The sequence below is a fragment of the Ziziphus jujuba genome, chromosome 7 (assembly GCF_031755915.1).
Source record: "Ziziphus jujuba cultivar Dongzao chromosome 7, ASM3175591v1".
Taxonomy (NCBI): domain Eukaryota; kingdom Viridiplantae; phylum Streptophyta; class Magnoliopsida; order Rosales; family Rhamnaceae; genus Ziziphus; species Ziziphus jujuba.
Window position 1 is genome coordinate 24,440,481 of NC_083385.1, and position 16,602 is coordinate 24,457,082.

Consider the following 16,602-nt stretch of genomic DNA (forward strand, 5'->3'; position numbering starts at 1 on the left):
CGAATCAATTGTTGGCTTGTCAACCCTCTTAAGATTGGCTGCAATGTCTAGGATTAAGTTAGGAATTTTAGTATAAATAATAAAAAAGGGACAGAAGCGAGTGGAAAGATTGGTCATAGAGTTGTAGGCAAATTCATCTTGTGCCAGAGTTGAATCCCTTGCTTAAGCTTGTCACTAGCCAAGCTTCTAACCATATTCCTCAATGTTCTATTGATCATCTTTAGTTGGCCTCTAGTCTATGGATGGTAGGTCATAGAGTTGTAGGCAAATTCATCTTGTGCCAGAGTTGAATCCCTTGCTTAAGCTTGTCACTAGCCAAGCTTCTTAGCATATTCCTCAATGTCCTGTTGATCACCTCTAGTTGGCTTCTAGTCTATGGATGGTAGGCACTGCTAAAGTTTAGAACAGTGTCAATCTTTTCTATAGAGTTCTTCAAAAGTGACTAATAAACTTCACATCCCTATCATTGATTTTAGATTTAGGAACCCAATGTAGCTTCATAATTTCTCAAAAGATAAAATTAGTAACATAGAAAGCATCAATTGTTTTTTTGCAAAGTAATAAATATGCCATCTAAGAATCTATCGACAACTACCCAAAATGGAATCAGACCTATTTTGAGTCATTGACAAGTCCTCGCAGATGGTTGTTAGGATTGGTAGGGAAGTGTATAATCCGGTATTCTAAGAGGTTTTCTTAGCAGTTTGGTAGACACCATGTCCTTGGACAAAATGAGTGACATCTCTTTTGAGGTGTGGCCAATAAAATCGAGTCTTAAATAGTGAAATGGTTTTGTCTCTACTTGTATGAGCAACTAACCCCGCAAAGGTAATTCTTGTATAAATAAGTCCTCAGTGATCCTTTAGGCATACGAAGTTGAACTCCTTTGAATAGATAACCATGGTAGATGTGGAAATCACCAATTGGCTCATGGATGCCCAATTTGCACCAAAACTTTCCAAAATCTACATCTTCAGGATAGAGATCCTTTATGGAGTCAAAACTAGTGACTTTTGCTTGCAAAGTAGTGAGCAAAGTCACTTATCTACTTAATGCATATTCTACTTTATTTGTCACCCCAAATTTATGCTTGAAGACACAACAAAATTTTTTAATGTATTCAATCCGTCTAGCATGAGCAAGCTGCAAAGAGAGTCTTTAGGTATGTGAAAGGCATGGCCAATTATGGAATTCTACACAAGCATGACCAAATATGTGAGTTAGTTGGCTATTGTGATAGTGATTAGGCAGGTAGCTTGAAAGACATGAAGAGTACCTCTGGCTACTTGTTCATGTTTGATTCAGGTCCATTTTCATGGAGTTCGCACAAGCAAGGAACCACGGCACGATCAACAGCAGAAGCTGAATGCATCTTGACGGCAGTAACATCAAACCAAGCAAGTTGGCTAAGGAAAGTTCTTGATGACTTAGGTTGCAAGCAAACAAATGCAATCGCCATCTATTGTGACAACACTTCAGCCATTGCAATCACTAAAAATTTAGTACAGCACAGAAGAACCAAGCACATCCCTTTGAAGTACCATAGCATCCGAGAGGTTGAAAGAAACAAAGAAACCAATTTTGTGCATTGTTCTACTCAAGATCACCTAGCCGACATTCTTACAAAACCATTGCCAAAAGAAAGACTTCAAATGCTTATGAGTCTTCTACTTATCATACCTAACATTGCCAAGGAGAAGTGTTAGAAAATCATGGTAGTTGTTAGTCATGAAAAAATAAACCCGAGACCAAAACAAGGCAAACCCGGGAAAGTAAATGCTTGGCCGAGAGGTTACTTCCTTAGCTTGTTTTGTACTTTGTTTTGTAATTTTTATTTAAAGCCAATTTTTGTGTAAACTAGGCTGGTTAAGTTGGTGCACAAAGACACCAAAATACTTTAATTAATGTGTGTTAACTAAATTAGAGTTTTAGAAAACCTAAGCACCTTAATGACATGGAAGCGCCTTGGTGATAAGGATGATGACATGGAGACCTACTTGCAGACATGGAGCTTAACCATTCAACCTCTTTCTCATCCAATGCATATAAGGACATGTGTCATCATGCATGAGGACTACTTCAACATGAAGCAATCAATGAGGTAGCAACACATGTCAGTAACCTCAGAAGCATGTGATAAAGTTACTTTATAGTATTTTGCTTCACTATGAAGGACTTGTAAAACATTGGAGTATAGGACTGGCCATGGTGTGCTTTCACACCACTTTTGTATGCTATAAATATGTACAATATTTCAATGAATAAAAAAAGACTTGGTTTTCAGAAAAAAAACACCTTAGTTTTCCCTTTGAAAACAAGAGAAACACCAAACCAGTATTGCTGGAAAATTTTCCAACAGCTTATTCGACCAAAGCCGAATACGTCACTTCCAAAAATCAATTTCCAACATTTTGTAAACCTTGTTCTCTTTAGTTTAACCTTGCTCTAACCTTTTAGTCTATCCAATTTATTTCTTCACATTGACTATAATGAGTCTGATGATATAATGGTCGAAGATGGTACAACTCATAAGATACCACTTATGGGCCACCTTCCATATTTCTTCTTTTTGTAAAAAAAATTTACTTTCCAATGTCCTTTATGTTTTTACTATGAAAAAGAACTTACTGTTTGTTTCTCAATTATGTTCTTCTAACATCATCTCATTCAATTCTTACATTTTTCTATTGTTCTAAAAGATCTTTGTACGAGGGAATAACTTCTAGAAGGCAAGACTAAAGATAGTATTTATGAAAGGGCAACTAATGATTCCTCTCTTTGTGTTCTAGCATATTCTACTATCAAAGTTTTAACTCAAGATAAAGGTAAAACTCCCATGGTAATAGATATTTTGTCAGTATATTGGATATGCAATAAGATTTTGTCCCTTTTTTTTCCTTCCCCTTTTGTTTTTCCTCTAAAATCTTAATAGAGCTCTTTTTTTTTTTAAAAAAAATCAAAGATCTAGGTAAATCTAAATGTGTAAGTGTTGAGAATTATATACTTCAAATAGAAAAAATAATCAAAAACATCTTGTGATGCTTACATTAACCACTAAAATTTATCTTTTTATAGTATGATAGAAAGATCTTAATATAGAGTTATCAACTTTGAAAAACTAATATCTTTATCAATTTTAACAAGAAGAATCAAAACTACTCCAAATAAAAGAGGAAAAAAAAAAAAAAAAGGAACTCTAACTTTTGGTTTTTCTTATGGATTCGAGACATGATTCGATATCTTGGAATGTTGCACTTGCATTATCATCTTTTAAGTGACTTCATCATCTAAAGCAAAAATTATCTTACAAAGGATGGGCATTTGATGAACTTGATCTTTGAAAAAAATTTCTCAAGAGCATTTTTCTATGTTCCCCATGGATTACAACTCACTAATTAGGTGTGCTCTAATTAAGGACCATTATATCATATCTTACTAGTTCTAGCTTATCTCATAATTAGGAATCTTATACATATCCATCTTATTTAAGTTAATTATATTGTAGGAATTGTTTATAATGTTTTCACTTACTTTTGAAATAATTTAATAATCTTGTTATTAAAAACTAAGGCTATTATTGATTTTCAGCAAGAGGTAAAGGGAAAAAAAAGGAAAGCAAAAGAATATAAATTCATCATTTTTTTCATTATTGAGGCTTTATTTTTTTGGATACTATTGAGGCTACCTTTGGAATTTGTCATTTATGAAGGAATACGAATATATATATATATAAAATATATATATATATATATAGATATGTATTTTTTTCTCTAATTAAATAAAATTATGAAGAAAAAAATTGAATAAAGTAGAAAAATAAGAACTTGCATTGTTATTTTACATCTAAGATTTTATTTTACTTTTTTTCCTTTCCCTAGTGGTATATCCAAAATTCTAGATACATTATGTAAAATCTATTGAGGAAACACAAATACCAAAATTGTTTTCCTCAAAATCTATTTGTGTTTCCTCATAAAATTTGTCCCGTCTTTTTTACTTTATTATATATATATATATATATGTGAATAATAATTTTTTAATATTTTAAGACATTAAGCAATAGCTAGTTTGTTATGTTGATTTCAAATATACTTATGTTAATATGGTGACTCATATGTTAGCCTAAAATTCCATTTCTTTAGGATCTTTTGAGTCTTGGAGGAAAGATGATGAGCTGGTTTTGGGGATTATGTGAAATTTAGCCAAGTTCATTTAAGTTCATTTGAATTTCATTTTGTTACTGTTATATTTGATTTTTTTTTTTATTGCTTCCCCTAAATGATACATTTTGTTTAGTTTATTTGTTAGTAGCCGATGTGTTAAGTCAATTACACTCTATGAGGTATTATGTGTTTTAGATGCCTTACAAATGGCCTCATTTTCTTCATTTTGGGAGCAATTTTGATATATATCATGGTAGATCTGTGAAGTTTTTCCTAATCTTATTATCAATGAATCAGATTGGATGTTTTCATACTGCTCGCCTAAATTTCTCCTTGGTGATTAAACCCAACAGCAACTTCCTAAGTTAAATTGGTGTTAGAGTTTCAATTGTTCTTGGCAATGACCAAAATGTGAAAGCCATACTAGCAGCCATCATTATGGTGGATGACAGTCTTCTAAAGGAATTTGTGAGCCTTGTACTATCATCAATGATGATTTTGCTTTGAACTCGTATACGAATGGAATATAACCACCTGAGCTTCCTAGTAATTATCCACCAATTACTCTGAATACAAGACTTATAATTTATCATACATCACCTCCAAATCTAGAATTCAGTGATCCTCCAATCTGCCATAATACACACCCAAATTAATGAAATCAACCCAATTTATTGGCCAACTCCAATTCAAAAGATGAAATTGAGACACCTGCCCTTAGTTGACTAACTTTGGATAAACTGTATAGTTACAACTGTGACCACAATTATTTTAATTACCAGATTAAGGTGAATATATCAAATTTTGATAGGCATTTAAATATAAATGATTTTCTTGATTAGTTTTTCTTTAACTACATAATTAGTGGCTTATAAACTTTAGAGTGGTGTCTTAGCTTATGGGAATAGGTGTAAAACAATAAAAGAAGGCAAGGAAATGTCTTGTGCAATCCTAACCTAGAGTGAGATAAATAGGGCTAGATTTTTATCTACTAAATTTAAACATATTTTATATCAATGATGTCTTGATGGCCAATAGGAGAATAGGAGCATTATTGAATACATAGAATAATTCTATAAATTGGAGGCATACAATAATATGAATCAGAATGAGGGTCAACTTGTAGCTTGTGAAGTTGCTAGGTTTTCAGCTCCAATTTAGGAACAAATAGGACTGAGTTAAGTCTATAACTTGAATGGTGCTGTTAACCTAGCATATAAAGTAGAGAAGCAAAATCCAGAGGGTAGTGACCATAGTTAAATGGAAACCCTTAAATAATTTCTACTCAACTAAACACAAACCAATCTCTACATAAATCATACAACACAAACCAAATCAATGATAAAATGTTACCAAGCTTGTGGCAAGACCTTAACCACCTACAAATCAATGTTATCCTTATGGTAGTAACTATCCCCTTAAATGCTTCAAATGTAGATAACCAGGACAAAAATCCAATGGTTTTCCACTCTAGAAACAATTAAACATGGTGGAAATATGAGAATTTTGATGAGGAGTTTCTGATAAATGGTTAGGATGAAGAAGAAGAAACAAAGCTTGTTGATGGATATTAAGGTAAACCCTCAGTTTGTATTGCTAAAAAACTACTATTTACACCCAAGCATCATAAAGAGTCAAACGATATACTATCTTCGAAACCAAACTCATAATTAACAAAAAGATTTGTGAATTGATTATTGATAGCTAGAGTAGTGAGAACATTGTATTTAAGTCCATAGTCAAAGTAATGAAACTCCCTACCATGAATAAAGTAGGATGGAATAAGAAGCTAAGGTTAGGGTCATGAGCTCTATAAGGTTACTTTCAACATCGAAAACACTATGTTGATGAGTTAGTTTATGATGTATTAAACATGGATGCATATCATGTATTGTTGGGTATACTTTGGTAGTTTAATAATGCTATGATACATGATGGCAAACAAATTAATTATTCTTTCCGTTGGAAAAAAAAAAATAAAATCATTCTTCTTCTTTTGAAACACCAATTTAAATCTTCCATTTTCCCCCAATTGCATAATTAAGAAAAAAAATATATATATGAAGCGACTGTTAATAGCAGGAGTAGTAAGAACATTGTATTTAAATCCTTAGTCAGAGTAATGAAACTCCCTACCATGAAATATCTTACTCCTTAAAAGATAGGATGAATTAAGAAAGGAGCTGAAGCTAAGTCATAAACTTTATAAGGTTCCTCTTAACATCGAAAAGCACTATGGCAACGAGTTAGTTTATGATATATTAGACATGGATGCATACCATGTATTGTTGGGTAGATTGATAATGTTGTGATACGTGATAAAAAGCGAAATACTTATTCTTTTCATTAGAAAGGAAATATAACCATTCTAATTCCCTCAAAACACCAATTTGAACCTTCCATTTCCTTTATCATTACCCCAAAACAATCTATAGACATTTTCACAACCAAATAAGCCATTGAACATCTTTGGGAAATGATTTCAATATGAAACTAAACATCCCCAAAGCATCATTCCTATTATGGCTATGGCCCAAGCAATTCCTACATTTGACATTCCATCATAAAAGCCACAACTATTTGATCAATTTCCACACATTTCCCCAAATGAACTATTCGGTTCATTATCACCTATAAAAAAACATTTAATATCCACTGGTCTTGCATATGAAGCCACATTACAACTTGCTAAATTATTGAATTCACCCTAAGGAAGCAATTATTCTTCAACAAATGGCAGAAGACCTATTGAAAAAGAAATTGATCCATGTAAGTTTTACTTATTCGTTGTCCTAGCTCTCACCATCCCCAAGAAAAAAGGTGAGTGGTGATGTATGTAAGTATTCACACTATCAACAAGATTACAACCAAGTATCACTTCTCAATCATTTGGTTTAAAGATATGCTTGATAAGCTAGGTGAAGCTTAAATATTATCTAAACTTGACCTTCAAAGTGGATACTATCAAATTCGAATCTGACCATGGAATAAGTCGAAAACTGTATTTAAAATCCCAACAAGTCTGTATGAATGGAAATTTGATCTTCGCATGCACCAAGCACCTTTATGTGATTAAGGAACCAAGTTCTACAACCTTTAATTAGCATCTACATAGTGGTGCATTTTGACAACATTCCGATTTACAACCATCTTGTTCATGTGAAGTAAGTGCTTACCATATTAAATAAAAACAACCACTATTTGAACCTCAAAAAGTGCATCATAAATCATTACTATTAGTCATATTTGAAGCATGATATCTCCAAATTTACTCAACATTATTCTATTTGCAAACGTTCAAATGGCATGATTGAAATACTAGCATTTGCTTACCTCTTCCAATCTTTTTTGCCTCTATTTGAGAAGACATCTCCATTGATTTCTTTCACGACCTCCCCATAACTTTACAAAAATCTGACTCTATTTTGGTTGTCATTGATTGCTTCTCCAAAATTGTGCACTTTCTCCCTTCAAAAAAAGCCATGGATGCAATCTACGTTGCCAATTTATTCTTTTGGAAAATAGTCTCTCTTAATGGAATTCCAAAGTTAATCACATTAGGTAGGTACATTAAATTTCTCAATAATTATTAGAAGATTTTATTGCACAAATTCATCATTGTCCTTCTATTTATAGTAGTGCCTACCATCCTCAAACCGATAACCAAATTTAAATGGTTAACTTAACCCTTAACAACTACTTTGGATACTAACTAGGGATAAACCAAAGCAATGGGATTCTTCCCTTACACAAGCATAGTTTGCTTATAAAAGTAAGGTTAATATATAAACTAACTTTAGCTTTTTTTCCATAGTATATATTAAACCTCCTAATCATACTATAAAACTAGCAACCATACCCTTTAAAGCCAACAAAATCACAAACGCTCTGGCTTAACAAAATGTCAGCACTCACAACATAGTCATAAATAATTTATAAAGCTCCACAAGTGTTACAAAACTATAGTTGATACTCATTGTTGGTTAAACGTTTTTAACAAAGGAGATTTGGTGATGGTTTACGTATGGAAAGAATAATTTTTAGTCGGAATTTATGCTAAAAAACTTTGTCCTTTTTACATCTGAAAGAAAATTAATGATAACGCTTTTTAATTTGAAATGCCATTAAATTTTAAGTTCTTTAACACATTCAATATTAGCTGATATATATGAATATCACCCACCAGATGCTCCTGTTGCTGTCACTTTTTCTTCGCTAGTGATTAAGCTTTCATACAAAGGGATGGAATGATGAAGTAGATTTAGGGATTATGTGAAATTTAGCTAAGTTCATTTAAGTTCATTAGAATTTCATTTTGTTATAGTTAGATTTGAATTTCATTTTTTTTTTATTCCCATAAATATTGCATTTTATTAAGTGTCAAAAGTTAACATGTCAACTCAGTTATAAATAATGCATGGTGTTGTATGTTGATAAGACTGCCCCTAAGGTCTTTCCTAAGTACCCAAATTGATCTCGCCAAGATAAACCCTATCGAACCGATATCATAAATCAAGTGGGACTTCCACGTAAACTAGATGTAACCTTAGTAGGATAATTAAAATAATTAAACACTACTAATGGATTTTCGACCCAAAATCAACAACCATAATAACAATAAACCACACTACAATAGTTTCTTTATCAACCTCCACAAAGCCACATCAATGATTCCAAAACTAAAGTCTTGAAAAGACAAATATAAAATATAGAGTTACAATATTACAATAATCCACCAGAGCAATCTAGGAGAAATGTATAAAGGTTCAAGATTAGAAAACAACATAAATAAAAGTCCAAAAAATACTCAAAAGTAAAGTACATCAAAGTAGTTGAATAAGATATTAAAGTAGAAGTGGAGAACCTGCAGACTAACGAATAAAATTCTCAACTATGAAGTATACAACCAGCCAATTATGGTTTAAGGAAAACAATTTAAAACAAAACTATGAGATGAGCTCAATAAGTAAATAAATAGTATGTTAAGAAAAATAATCATTATCCTTTAAAATTCTTTCTCTCAAAACTTCACATTCATTATTTGAAAGTTCTCCTATTTTGAAAACCAGTCTTCATAAAACCCATAATTGTTCCCAAAACATAACAATTCTCACAATTTATAAGATAAAAAGTAATAATAATATAAAAAATTTCTATAAACACATAAGTAAAATAACATTTTTATAATTTATATTTCATATAATATCAATAATCATATGTATTATATCCCAATGTATTATATAATAGCCTTGTATACATTATCCATTACCATTACCTGTCATACGACCACATTTAACATCTCATTGTGTTGCAAACTATCGAGGGAAAGGGAAACTATCATACGACCTTTGGTGCCTAAAGATGTCATAGACTGGGACTTCATCATCTTGCCATGTAAGACATATAATCATAGTAGGAAACGATAATAAGCACATATAGCCATTTATCCATCATATATCCAAATGCATGATAAAAAAATGGTACACATATAAATATGGACAATCTAATGCAAACTCATTAGCCATTATATAAGTTTCTAGTTCCCTTAATTAGAAAAAAATTAAATAACTCTTCACAAGTACCGGTATATATATGCATATTTTCTATCATATACTGAAAACATAATTTTACCAAAACATTCTAGTAAAAATATAAAAAATTGATAAATATGCTATAACATAACAAACCATATGGTTTTAATAATTCCTAAAGATAATATAGAATAATGTAATCAAACATTTAGTAACCAAAAACCATTTTAAAAAGTAAAAGTACATTTTAAGATCAATGCTTAAGCCAGATCCTCCATCCGATCACCTCCAATACAAGTCCTAAGGTTTAAAATATAATATGAACATTTCCAAGGCTTGTAAAAATTAAACTAAAGACATTAGTGCATAACAAATGTCTTAAATATTTTTTACAGCTCGTAGATTACAAAAAGTAGATACCAAGGGATTCAATTATACCATGAACCTTTAGGATTAAGTACCTAAAATTAATGCTTTTACCTTAAGCTCAATTTTATGAAACTAAACATTTCATTAGGTCCTAATAATATGCAGAAACATAAATTGAACTTCAATTTAGTTTTAGGTTGTCTAGTCAAAGTTCAACTTTATGCAGTATTTAACTAATTGATCGCAAAATGGAAAATTAATCATACAATGTCCAAAATTCACAAACTATATATCAATGGAAACTCGATAAGATGGGGGTCACATCGATATACTCACCTTGGTTCAAAAACAAAACTGGTGACCCAAAAATCTCCTCAAAATTTTGGCCAAATTGGATTTTAATGAATCTCTCAAATAGTGAGAAACTTGATAAATGGAGACTGGAAATGGATTCAAGAGGTGTATAGGTCAAGTTGGGTTGACCCGAAAAAGGAGAAATCCTGCGAAACCCAAGATGATTGGAAAATTCAAGCTGTCACAAGAAAAGTTTTGATCCGAATGCATTGCTTCACCATTGGCCATGAAATTTTAACTGCTGGTTAACAATTCTATGAGCATCATGGAAGTCAGGCATGTGTGGCTTTATTATGGTTAGAAAATGATCAATTCTAGGGAAATCCAAACTACCATAAATCGGGTAAGCATTGATCCAGTTCGGTCTTTTGAGTCTGGCTGTGTGCATAAAATGTTTTTAGAGAGTTAATGAATTTGTTTAATTCTATATTATTTATAGACCTTTAGGTCACAACTAGATAAAAACTTGAACTTATTTTGACATAGATAAAAATACTGATGTCTAAAACTTCCCAAAACTATAACTTTTCAATCATAACTCAAAATTAGGTGTGCCACTAGTCTATGAACCTATATTGATGAGCTTTATGCTACGGTAGAGCAGTTGAATCCAAGAACTTGACCATAAAAAAATTCAACCCTAGGACTCACGTAAGGTCCAAGTAGTTAATCAAAGTCAAACAACTTAAAAAGTTAAATTTTAATTTATTTCTTAAAGTGGATCATCACAATCTGCCCATCTTAAAGAAATTTCATCCCCGACTTGTATCTTAGTTAAGAAAAAAGATGTGGATACTAGGCTTTTATATGATCCTTAGGCTCCTATGTAGCTTCCTCAATTGCATGATTTCTCCATAAGACTTTCATAAGAGTATGGTCTTCGTACAAAGCTTCAAATCTCTACGGTCAAGAATGTAAATAGGCTACATCCCCTAAGACAAATCCTCTCACAATTGAATCTAATGAGTCTTCAACACATTTGAGGGTCTATATGTCTGAGACACATGAAAAACATTATGAATCTAAGAGAGTTCAATCGGTAATGCAAGTTTATAAGCAACTAACCCAACTCTCTCAGTAATCTCATATGATCCCATAATTCATTTTGCAAAATGCACCATGTTTTTTTAAGGTTACAGCTTCAAGAAAACTCTATATCCAATCTCAAACTCAAGATTCTTTCTTCTAATATTTGCATAACTCTTTTGTCTATCATGAGCCCCTTCAACCTTTCACGGATGATCTGAACGGGTTGTCTACCAAACATAATCAAGACCTATACTGTGCCTATCGCCAACCTTATCCTAACATATATTAGTTCTATACTACCTCCCGTACAAGGCTTTATAAGGTGTCTTACCAATACTTAAATGATAGTTGTTGTTGTAAGTGAACTCTACCAAAGGTAAGCAAAACTCATAATTTCCTTTGAACTACAGTACATAAGATCTTAACGTATCCTCCAAAGTCTTATAGTCCTCTTCGACTGCCCATATATTTGAGGATGGAAACCAATAATAATGTGTAACTTGGTACCTAAAGTTGTTATAAGCTTTGCCAAAACTTGGACACATATCATGTGTCTCTATTTGAAACAACAAAGACAGGAACTCTATGCAAATTTAAAATCTCCTTCACATAGAGTTTGACCAAATCCTATAAGGAATAAGCCTTACAAATTAGTAAAATAGATGCAAACTTCATGAGTTGGTCAACAATCACCTAAAAACCATTGTGATATGCCTGTGTACGAGGAGGCTTGAACAAGAAATTCATACCAATATACTCCCATTTACACATTGGAATAGGCAAAGGTTTTAAAGTCCTAATGGTTATTGCATTTCTACCTTTGCTTGTTAACGTATCAAATAATTGGTTATTCCTAATTCACAATTAGGCGATAAGCTACATGAAGAATTGCCTTTTTAAGTCCCTTATATGCAGGAACATAAAGCTTGGTATCGATAACCAACGCTCCATCATCTCTAAATATGAAAGCTATAGTCAAACCCTCACCAACTTTACCTCTAAACTTCATTAACAAAGGATAATAAAGTTGAGCATCGCGAATATGATTAGTAAGTATGGATTGAACCCAAAAACAAACCAAAAAAGCCCCCTATGGATCTATACTCATCACAACTCCTAACTTCCACAACTTTATACCATTTGCACATATTCTGAAAAACCTAGAGCCTTTATACTGAAAGCATTAATTACCACACTTGCCCTACTAAGATGGTAATCAACAGAGTAATCATACTCCTTAAGTAGCTCTATCAATCTTCTTTGCTTTAAGTTCAACTACATCTGTATGAATAAATACTTAACACTTTTATGGTAAATCTAACAAGTAGATCTATACAAGTAATGACTTAAAATCTTTAATGCAAAAGTCACTACTACAAGTGCTAAGTTATGAGTAGGATAGTTCAACTTGTACTTTTTCAATTGCCTTAACGAATAAAAAACTATCCTCTTATGCTACATTAAAACACATTCCAAACCCTTATGAAAAGCATCATTGTAAACTTTAAATCTTTCACTGTCTTTTAGTAAAGTCAAAATAGGCCAAAGTCAACTTCTTCTTCAGCTCTTCAAAACTTTACTCACACTTGTCAATCCATACTAAAGGAAACTTCACACCTCAACCACTGTATCCCAATTAAACACCGCTTCCACCTTTTGAGGATCCATACAAATGTTGTTAGCATAAACTAGATTCCAAGGAATCCCATACTATCCAACCAAAACTCGCACTTGTTGAACTTAGGGTACGATAAATGCTCCCTCAAGATCTACAATACCAACCTTAAATGATTCTCATGTTTCTCATCATTCTGAACATAAACCGAAATATCATCAATGAATAAACAAAATGATTTAAAAATGGGCCAAAATATTCATGAGATCCATAAATGCTATAGGAGTGTTATTCAAACCAAATGACATCATGAAGAACTCGTGGTGTCCATAGCGAGTCCTGAAAGCAACCTTAAGATTATCAAATTTCTTAATCCTCAACTAATGATATCCTAGTCTCAAGTCAATCTTAGAAAATACCTCAAAAATATCTAAGCATCCTGTAACTAGTCAAATAAACAATCAATACACAATAAAGGATATAGTTCCATGTGGTAACATTATTGAGCTGCTTATAATCAATGCACAACTACATTGTACCATCAATTTTTATTTTTTCTCAAATAGAACTAGTGTGTCCTAACGATAAACTCTTGGTCGTGCAAACCCCTTATCCATTAACTTATGCAATTAAGCTTTTGACCCTTTCAACTCAGTTGAGACCATCGATATGGCATTAATGAGATAAGACCTACATCAGGAACCATATCAATAAACTCAATGTAACAGCCCAGACCACCCGCATGAGATATTGTCCTCTTTGGGCCTGGGGAATCATCTTACAACCCAACCATCAAGGTTTTAAAAGGCCTTTCCGTGGTTAGAGGTCTCACCCCTTCACCTGCCAGTCCCACTGGCTCGGATCTCCCAGGCCCAATTGAGATATTGTCCGCTTTGGCAGCTAGGTGGTGAGCCCAATCTTGCCCCTCACTGTTTTGCTTCCTCATAGGAAGGCCTCTATTCTGTAACAGCCCAGCCCAGACCACCCTCATGCAGATATTGTCCGCTTTGGGCCTAGCCCACATGGTTTTGTCAAAATGCGTCTGCAAGGGAAAAGTATTCACACGCTTATAAGCCATGTTTCGTTCCCCTTTCCAACCGATGTGGGATTTCATTACGATGCGTTTTAACAAAACCATACGGGCTAGGCCCAAAGCGGACAATATCGCATGCGGGTGGTCTGGGCTGTTACACTCAATCTCTCTTTCCAAAGAAAACCTTAGAAGATCGTCAAGAATACATCTAGAAAGTCATGTACCTCTAGAATGTCTTTTGAGTGTAACCTCACTAGCTTGAGTATTGATTGATATGTGTCAGGTACCCCTTACACCGAAGTAAACAACGCACAACAAATGTAGAAATCAAGCTTGAAGTAGGAGTCCTATGCTCCCTACAAAATGTAACCTTAGGTAACATTGACTGCTTAAGGATGACCTCTTATTGAAATAATCCATAAAAGCATGATGGCTACAAGCTAATCCATCCCCAAAAAAATATCAAACCTATGTAGCTTGAACAAAATCAAATATGCCTCCATCTTTTGGTCACCAATGGTGATCACAAAATCCTTCCACATCTACATCAACCATAAGGACTCTTCTATGGGCGTCGAGATCTCTATGGTCGAATTTAAAGGAATAGGCTTTTCCATTTGTTTTACTAAACTATGTGATGTAAAAGAATGTGTAGCCACAAGATTAATAAGACTACATGTGTCAACCCCAAAAATTGATATCATACTTGTAACAACATCATTCTTGGATAAAACTTCTTGTCGCATCATCATAAAGATCCTACCTCTAGTCGATGCTCGTTCCTACTAAACCCTACCTAAAATTCTATGTGCTTTTAGTGTTTTATTACCAAAAGAAGTACATTAAATTATCCTACTTGAGCACATTGCCAACCAACACTATTGCCTGTTGCTGTGAAAAGCTAAAACCAATCCGCTGATAGGATCTAGTTTGCTAGTAAGGACTGGTCTTAAAAGGATAGTTGGACCCAGAAGCTCTCATTTCACCACTAAACAGAAGAAGGCCCTCCCTTTTGAAATGACCATACTCATAGTAAAAATACTCCTTACTTCTTTAATAACACCTTTGACAGGACTCTACCACAAGTACTACATGGAGAACGAGGTTGCCCAAAAGATCGGCCTTCTTGACAACCACTATATTGCTCAGAATGGTGAAAACCATTGCTACTATGAATTGATTATTGATTGATACCATGACTATGGCACCCCTAAAAGATCCACTACCACTGGGGCCAAGTTAAACTCTTCTAAATCCACCCCCACCAGCATCTTAGAGTTGAAAATGGCTTTTTTAGGCATCTCCTAGCTATGAGCGCCTAAATTTGAATCCTTAAAAGATCAATGTTGGGGTCTACGCATCTCTATTTGTGCCTCAAACTGTAAAGCTACAATCCATAAAGCTTGATAGGTAGGATGATGAGCTCTTGAAACACTTACAGCGATGTGCTCACTCAACCCATTCAAGAAACTCTGGTTTTTTTAGGCATCATTAGGAATCATAAAAAGGCCAAATTAAAATAGCTCCCTAAACTTCTTCTCATAATCAGCAACAAACTTTGTTCCCTAAGTAATCACTTGAACTCCCTCTAGGTTGGAGAATAAAACTCTACATCAAAAGCTTCCCCGAATTGCTTCCAATTATGGTTTTGTATTGCTAGCTCACCAACATGTCAAGTGTGAGCATTACCCTCTAAAAGAAAACCAATGATTCTAACTTTGCGCTCATCGAAATTCTGTATGCCCTCCTTTAGAATCTTCTCAATCGTAATAATTAAGCCAATACTACTAAGGAATTTATGGTTCCCGTAAATATCACCACACCCAACTCTCTAACCTACTTAACTGTTGGGCTTAAAAGGTTGTTTTGCATACCACTTTCCACTAACCTCTAAGTCTACCACATTTGCAATGCATCTTCAAATCTAAATATAAAAGATAAATTCAGCTTAATATGATATTCAACCAGGTGAAGTAGAGGAAAGAGACAATGCCTAGAAAGTAGAAACAATGTCGAAAAGCAAACGATGCATGTAATAGTGTTGGTCCACAAGAATCTTAAAATTTAATACTCTCATACCAAGTTAATAGGACTACCCATGTATCTTTCTTGGACACATAAAGTGGTCCCGCGTAAAGAAACCCCATCAAACTAGTACTGAAAATCCAAGGGGACCTCCTTGTAAATAACCTAACAATTCAATTAAAATACTACTAATGGATTTCCTACCTAGAATCAACAACAACCATAACAACAAAAAACCACACTATGATAGTTTCTCTATCGACCTCCATAAGTCCACATTAAGTGTTCTAAAGTCTTAGTCCTAAGGAAACATAAATAAAATATAAAGTTATACATAGTAGATTAATATATCAGAGTTATCTAGGAGAAACATATAAAGGAGATTAATCTATCAGAGTTATCTAACAGAAACATATAAAGGTTAAAGACTAGAAAATAATATAAATATAAGTCCAAAAAGTACTCACAAGGAAGAGTACATCA